Raw genomic sequence first — 8,957 nt, forward strand, 5'->3', positions numbered from 1 at the left:
CAAGTTCCTCTTAATTTTAGGAACAACATATACATTATCTAATAAAGTATATGATTTTTATCTAAAAACAACTTAAGCTCTCCTACTACCACAGTTGAGACGACTTCTCCCGTTTCGACCTTGAGAGTCATCTCTCCAACTTCAAGCAGCCTCTAGAAACTAATTCCCTGAAATGAAGAACAAACGTGGTTAGTGGCTCCTGAATCAAGTATCTATACAGAATCATCATTCTCAACTAAACAAGTTTCCAAGAATAAGTAAATCATATATATCTTCGCTGGCTTTCTTCTTCTCGGCGAAATACTTCGGGCAGTTTCTCTTCTAGTGTCCGTCGACATTGTAGTGGAAATACTTCCCTTTGTCTGCAACCTTGGTCTAGCCTTTCTTGGCAGCAGTAGCAGAGTCAGGTTTTTGTCCCTTACCACTAGCCTTCTTCTTCTTGAAAGTCATACATCAAGGAGAAGTAGGTGCAGATTTGGTTCCGTAGGTCGAACCTCGATGGAACCTTTTAGAGGTGGCAAAATTTGCCTCTTATTCTTGTCCCTTATTCTTCATAAGAGACTGGTAGGTCTGCAACTCGTTTAAGAGCGTGGTAAGGGTGTATTTCAGCTTATCCATCACTGTGTTGCTGCGGAATTGCAAGAAGCTCTTCGGAAGAGATTCCAGAATAAAGCTTACTTGACTCTGCTCGTCAGTGACGGCCCCGTTCATCTCAGCTACCTTGAAGTGGACCATCATGTTGAGAACATGTTCTCGTAGTGATGTCCCCCTTTTCATGCATCAGTTATATATGAACTTAAGGGCTTTAAGCTTATGAGGATAGTTGTCCAAACATGCTCTGCAGTGAGTCCATGATAACATTAGCGGTGACCATGTTGTTGTGCTTCTTGGCCAGCAGATCAAATATGCTCGCCATGATGTAGATCTTGGCCTTATCGTTGGCCTTGATCCACCTATCATAGGTGTTGCGCCTAGCAACAGTGGTGTTAGGCACAAGAGCTTGAGGACATTCCTCTTGCAAGACGAACTTAAGATTATATATTACCAGTATAGTGTTTTGATTTGATTTCCATTTTTTGTAATTTTCGCTGTTAAGTTTTTCGGCGGCAAGTAAAACAATGATAGAAGTAGACATGTTGGAATTCTGGAAACAAATCTATATTAGATTAATGCATTACCCTTTTAAATCCAATCAATTTTGGTAAAAAGTAATAATGCACCCTATCAATCAAGATTATTTTTGCAATGATGATTCAGTGATTTAGAGCAACAACTACCGTGGGGCAGTTGGCTACTCCTTAACTGAATTGAGACAATCTCGACTAAATATTACACTAGAATAACTCTTATTCATATAATAGTTAGTCACCGTTTGTTTGGTCAAGAAGTTATTAACTAACTTAACAACTTCTCGTAAGTGTGACCCGTCATTTTCAGACCCAGAGGTCCGCCCCAATAAGCATGCTGTGGGGAAAGACATTATTGGTCCAAAACCTAATAGACGTTATCCATTTCTCTAGTTCACCCTGATATTGATTTCATACAACAAACCCTTTTGTAGGGGTGGCCGCTCTAGGGCGACAGGTAGGCCATGTATGAAATCTCACGATGCAAACCAATAGAGGATACCGTATGACATGTTGTCACAGGTCCTTCTCCCACTTACTATAAATACTTTCTCTATTCACCTTGATATTGAACCATCCAAACATCTTTCATAAGGAGGTTGCGCCCAGGTCGACATGAGGCCGAGCATTGAACTCATGGTGTGAACTTATACAGATAACGTGTGGGAAATTATATATTTACGTACCGCATATATCTTATATACTTGGTATATTTTATATATACCTCATCCTACCACTCAATATTTTAAAACTAGGGTTTATTATTTAGGTAAAATCCGGCTAAATGATATTATCTAAGTTTATTAGTTTGCCTAATATAACTTTTATATTGGATTTGTTTAACACTAATGTTTTAGTTCATTAAATACTTTAACGAACTAACCACCTTATTGCATGCTAAAATATTGACAAATTCAACCCTCAGGTCAGTTCCCAGGTAAAGGTGTTCCCTTACGGTCAGCTTAAGTACCTCAATCTAGATAGAACCTTCCTTTAGACAGGGTTCGCTTATAGGCAATATTTTATATGAACCTTTTATTTCGTCCTTTTAAACCTATTTAAAACGAAAAATAAAATTATATGACCTCAAGTTTAATCAATTTTAAACCCCTTTAAAATTAATTATTAAATACATAGGGTTTGCACTTTGCATACAACTTTGGATTAGAAATTTTAATTTCTATCCACCAAACTTATAAATATAACATTTATATTTACTAAAGTAATATCATGAGAGCATGATTTATTTTCATAATTGATTAATATAAGTATTGTATTAATTAGATGAAAATAAAGTTGGAACAAATTCTGAAGCAGTAGCGCGTGAATGCTTGTGCTTTGATTTTGTTATAGAAATTAAACAAATAAAATACATAAGTAATGCAAAGAATGAGAACTAGAGCAACCTACGTTTGACGATCGTTCTTCTCCGTAGTTCAACGACACCACCAAAAAATCTTTCCCGCTCTTCTCTTGGCAAGGATCAGTTTGTGGGAATTGTCTTTTTTTAAATAGAGGGAATTTGGTTTAGCTAAATAGGAAGTTTTGAGAGAAATTCTTCAACCCTTCCAAAATGCAATCTTTTGCATTGTATAGAGAGAGAGAGAAGTGGGGATGAAACCTCCCCACCCACCAATGCTACAAGAATTTTCAGATTTGGCCATGAAAAGAATCGCCATCATCGTCTGATAAGACTTGATTAAAGGCTAAAAAAAATAGTTTTGCATGCTTAGTTGAGGACTATTAAGGATGAAAAGTGTATGATCATGCATCAATCTTAGCAAAAATGTGCATGTTTTGTGATTAAGGACTTGGGCATTCAGATATCGATAAATGAAGGTTAATTGATGTAAATATTTTTGTGTTTTTAGAGAAAATTGAAGATTGATAATCACAATGCGTCAGGCACATCACATGCCCAGAATTTCCAGCTTACTTGAGGAATGCACCGGCCAAATTATTTTGAAAGTTCCAGTTTCATAATGCTTCAGCCACATTTGATGCCTAGATTGTCAAAACAGGAAGAAAAAGTTTTAACCAAGTAATTGATCCAAGATTTGTTATTAGTTCCTAAAATCTCTACAACCTCACTTGGTTCCAATTTTCCATGCATTTCTCACATCTTGTTACCTCCATGGCCTATAAAAAGAGCTTCCAAGCATCACTTCAAGACCTCATTTTTTCCATGCTTTTGATCTTCATTCCTACTGGTTATCAACTTTAGTTTTAAATTTTGTCCTTCAATTAACTTTTTCTGCAATTACTCTTGTTTATTTTATTGCAATTCAAGTTTTTCCATTTTGTACTTTCTTTCCAACTTCAATTAAAATGCATTCTTTTGTTATCTTCTTTTATGTTTTCATTACTTTTACTTCCATGAGTAACTAAATTATTTCTTCAACCCTCATACAAATGGTTTAGTTAATCTATTTTAAATTACATCTATCAGTGTGCACGGCGTATAACGCTCTCTTTGCTTATCTTCATTGATACAATTTATCCAATTGATTTTCTTGTTGGACACTTGTTTAAATCACACTAGTTTGAATTTAATTCTGAGAAGGTTAGGGTCAGACGGATCTCATCAAGGTAAAATGGGAAGTTACTTAGAAATAAGAACTAAAACAAGATCCTAGACATAGACTCTCTTACCCGTTAAACGTAAGTTGAAACTTGATTTATTTAGGATTCTAGAGTTGCATAGACATATGTAAACACTAGCCTAAGCCTCTAAATAAACCAAAAGCGGTATGGAATAGAAGTTGAACCAGTTTGCATAAATTGAGCTTAATTACGTGCACATATGATAGGTGTAATTTATCTTTTTAGAACAAAATCTTAGTAGGGGGTTGGCATTTTACTCTTTGTGTTTTTAAATCGTAGTCCCAACAATTTCACCAATTTTTATCCCAAACCCGATTGCTCATTCAAGTAATTTACAAAATCAATTTTAAAAGAAAATTAGTCCCTGTGGAGACGAACTTGGAATACTTTCATATTATTACTTGTGACAGTGTGCACTTGCACTTACCCTCTAGCTATTAAGTAGAGGTTCAACATCATCGTTATAGCTCCATCGCGAGAGGTCTTTGGTGATGAAATTTGAATTTTCATTTCGAAAGGCTTGTGGTGACGAAAATCATATTTCGTTGCCAAATGTTCAATTTTGTCTAAAATCTTCACAGACATCTTCTTTTTTTTTTTTTTTTTGTTACAATCTTGTGGCCTAAATATTTCTTCAAATTAAAACCAAACACCATAAACTCGTATTCAAAATTATCATATAGTCTTATATTTACATTAAACAAAAAGTAATTTTACAATCGGTCTAGTACAAAAAGTCAAACATAACAGAAGCTAAATTTCAATTACAGCGTAAATCTAAACCTATTATAGAAATTCCAGTTTTCTTTTGATTTCATATAACCTTCTATAATTTCCAAAGCTTCTAAGAGAACAATCAAAATAACCTGAAAAAGTAAAGAAAAAATAAACTGATGTTAATGAAGTGTTGTATACTTCAACTCATTCCACTACATTTTAGCTAAACAAACTTAACTTTAAACAATTGAATGAGCGATAAAGTAAATCAAAAACTAACTTGAAGCGTAGTGCCTAAGCGGTGCTAAAGAATCCAAAATGATCTCAAAACACACAACTTACTCCCTTTTAACAAACTCACCCCTTTCTAACGTAGTCTTAGTTAAAGTAGTTCACAAAGTTGCTAAAATGTATTTAAAATATACCAGGAATGAATGATCCATCACCAACATAATATGAATTTTTTTGTTTTTGTTACTAAAGTGTACCTAAGTTCATAGCTTAATCTATATTCCATATCCAACATAATTCAGTGTCTATGAGTATCTCTAAACGCTCTAAAACTACTTTGAAAGCAACAAAAAAAAATGTCTAACTCACCCCACATGCCATGAACTCCCCAAAACTAAGCATTCCAATGCTAAATAAATAAATAATTCCTGACCCAAATTCACTCCACATCTCACACTCTCAAAACCACTTTAATTAAATTCAACAAACTCATCTACTAAAAAAATGTGTTTAACTCACATAACATAACACTCTATTATTGATAATATGGCTACCATAACTGCAGAATAGCTACACACAATTCCAAAACAAACCATGACATTAAATGAAGAACCAACTAATAAATGCTAGATGGTTATACAAGCTAATAATTAAACGTAAAATACGACACAACAAACAACCAAACATGTAAAATACAATAAGTTTCAATATGGGTTTATAACATTAAATAAATCATACATACCTAGTTAGTTCGAAGGGATCTCTGGTGTGTTTGCCATTTTACGATAAAAACAAGTCTAATTAAAAAAACATGGACAAACTATTACCAATTATAGACAAAAAAATATAAGACAACAATTTAATTCAATTGCATATTTTAAGTTTATAATCATCATACTCAAGCAAATTAAATTTAAATAAGTTTGTTCTAATACTCCTAAATATAATCTCAAGCAAGCCTAAAATGTATGTCAAACTAGCTAACACTTGGCTAATTGGAACTAAACGTATGTGTCTCACTCATAAATCCTTCTAAATTAAATAGCACTATGTGCGTGGATCTAGCTCAAACTTGAATAAGAGAACTAAATGTATTTAATTGACTCACTCCTAAAAAATTTATCAAAACAAAAGAACTAGGGCACAAACCTACCTAGACTTAGCTAAAACTCACCACCTTGAAGAATTGATTCTAAAAGAAGACTGCTCTACTTAAGTCGTAGCTCCTAAAGAATTTATCGAAACCAAAAACTAGGGCACAAACAATAAAAAAAATCAAATTTCTCAACTCAGATAAAATAAGATAATTATTCACTGAATAATCAGCAGGGTTGTCTCTGACGCCAATAAAACATGCTACTCCAACGGCGACTTCTATGACGACAAACTCTCCGACGGTGACATCCGACGGTGCAGACAAATTCTGCACCACAAAATGCTTTATCCCACCCCCTAGACAATTGGGGCTTTCGCATCACCGACTAGACTGGCCAAACGAGATTAATCAATAGCGACAACCACTAAGAACGATAACCGGTCAAACTCTCGAATGGAGAGCACCGCTTCGTTTCCACCGCAAAACCACTACTTGGTACCACAACGAACACTGCTCAAACCTTATCGCACTACGCAAAATCCAGGATGATCAAATCGCCCAGGACCACGAGAACACAAAATCCCAACGAAAACAAGGCGATTGGTGACAAATCAGAGAAAGAAACACCCCATCGCCATTGACTGCACACCAGAAACGACCCTGCAATGGAGACCACCAATGGAGATCAATCAGAACCAATCGAAGAAGGAAAACACTGAAAAATCCAAATCGGAGGAGACGGACGCCCAAACGCTAATTATTGTAAATTGATTATTGAATGTTAATTTTGATTAATTTTAAAGACCATACAATGATATCATTTTGTTAAATATGTATATATTGAATGTTAGTCAAATAACAATATTTACTATTAATTGTTCAATTGATCTTTGTGTTAAATTGCCCGTATATCTAAATTGTCGATTTAAAATTTAGAATGCTAATAAAAAATAATTTAATTTATATTACCTATTTTTTGAATTAAATTTAATTAGTTATTAATCAATGTTTACAATGACGTAAAATGCATATATATAATTTTTTTGAGACATCTTAATCCTACATATATATAGAATTCAAACACAGTTATCTTTATTCTCAAGTATTTTAATCCCAATATATTTGTTGAAACCTTGAACCAAACGGACCCTAAGAGTTTCCTGCAATTTAAAAGAATGTTATTGTGAACAAAATTTCTTATAATCTCACTACTCTTCTAAATGAACTGCAAAGCTCTGAGTTCATGATGAAAAACAAGGGCAAAAGTGGAGAGGCAAATGTTGCCAGCCCAAGCAAGTTCAAACATAGCGGTTCAATCTAAGGAACTAACTGGAGCTTCAACCTCTTGGAGTAAGAACTAGAAGAGGAAAAGTAGTGAGATACAGAGTAAAACTAAAGCTGCTCCAAAAGGAAAAAGAGTCAAGGTATAAAAAGCTGCAAAAGGAAAACGGTTTTATTGCAACAAGGAAGGGCACTTGAAGAGAAACTGCCCAAAATACCGAGAAGAAAGGAAGAAGTTGAAATAAGGTAAATATGATTTACTAGTATTTCAAGCATGCGTAGTAGTGAATTCTAAATCCATCAGGATAATTGATTCAGAAGCCACTAATCATATATGTTATTTTTTTCAAGAAAAAGGGACTCATGGAACAACTAAAAGCTTGACAGATGACCATGCGAGTATGCAATGCAAAAATGGTGTCTGTAGTAGCAATAGGAAGTATCAAGTTAATTTTTGATAGTTTGTATTTAATGTTGAACAATGTTTTTTAGTTCATAAATTCTAAAGCTACTTGATTTTTGTTTCTTGTTTAATTGAACAATTTCACTCCTTGAATTTTATTACTTATAATGTTATTATTTCGAAAAATGGTTTTGAGATTTGTTCAGCATTCAATGAGAATAAATTGTATGTGCTAAGACCGTTAACATGAAAGACGCTTGCTTCTAAACACTGAATTATTTAAAACTTCTAAAGCCATAACGAAAAGACAAAGTATTTCTCCAAGAGATGATACCTATCTTTGGCATCTAAGACTTAGTCATATAGATCTAAATTGAATAGACAGACTAGTAAAGAGTGGCCCTCTATAGAAGTTAGAGTTAGACACTTTATTAGTATGTGATTCATGCTTGGAAGGCAAGATGACTAAAAGGCCTTTGATTGGAAAAGACTATAGAGCCAGAAAAAAAAAAAAAAAAACCCTTAGTGCTCATACATTCAGACCTATGGTCTGATAAATGTTAAAGCTATAGGGAGTTATGAATAATTCATCTATTTTGTTGATTATTATTCTAGACATGGGTATCTTTACCTATTGCAACATAAGTCTAAAGCTTTTGAAAAGTTCAAAGAATATAAGATTTAAGTTGAAAACAAATTAGGTAAGTCTATCAAGACACTACAATTATATCGTGGTGAATAATACATAGACCTACCATTCCAATACTACTTAATAGATAATGGAATTGTATCCCAACTCTGAGTACCTAGAACACCTCAACAAAATGGTGTTGCATAAATGAGAAACAAAACCATGTCACACGCCCGCACGCCCACACCTGCTCCAACGCCCATGCGTGCCCTCTGCCTGTCCGCGCACACCACACCCCACCAGCGCCTGCACATCCCTCCATGCCCCCTTGCGTGCCCACCACATGCCCATCAGCGCCCAGCTCCAGCCCTGCCGCCAACCTCACCCGCCAGCGCCCCTGCACTGCCGCCCAAGCGCACACCCGCCCCAGTGCTAGCCTCCCCGCATGCACACACCTGCCCCTAGGTTGTCTTGCCGGCCACTCCATCTCATTTAAGGAAAATATTTCCTTCTTATTTTCTTGGATTATTTTGTGGGATTTTCTTTTGATTTATTTCTTTTAGGGCAAGTTCTTTACTTTTTAGGAATTTATCATTTTTAATTTTCTTTTTAATTTGTTGTTTTCCTTAAAACGCCATGGGCCTTAACCTATAAATAGGCTTGTACTCCCTTTGTTTCGAGACACCTTTGAATGAATTGAATTTAAAATTGAGATTGTTTCTTACTCTTGCCATATACAAACGTCCCCCCCTTTGTGTGGTTGAACATAGGAATCCATATTTTTACCCTCGGAGCATGCTTGGTTGGTTGGTCACCAAACTTGTAGAGTGTTTCCGGCTTTGAGCATAGTAAGTATTTTGTCTGCTC

General features: G+C 34.9%; 1 long non-coding RNA gene across 1 annotated transcript; it reads left to right on the forward strand.

The window, feature by feature from the left end:
• Positions 1-6,893: 6,893 nt before the first annotated feature.
• Positions 6,894-7,590, forward strand: LOC148209025 (uncharacterized). Its single transcript, XR_015787426.1, has 2 exons — positions 6,894-7,302; positions 7,408-7,590. It is a non-coding gene; the product is annotated as an uncharacterized LOC148209025 (long non-coding RNA).
• Positions 7,591-8,957: the final 1,367 nt, after the last annotated feature.

Source organism: Momordica charantia (genome assembly GCF_013281855.1).
Source record: "Momordica charantia cultivar OHB3-1 chromosome 9 unlocalized genomic scaffold, Mcharantia_2.0 BLBB01000009.1, whole genome shotgun sequence".
NCBI classification, from domain to species: Eukaryota; Viridiplantae; Streptophyta; class Magnoliopsida; order Cucurbitales; family Cucurbitaceae; genus Momordica; species Momordica charantia.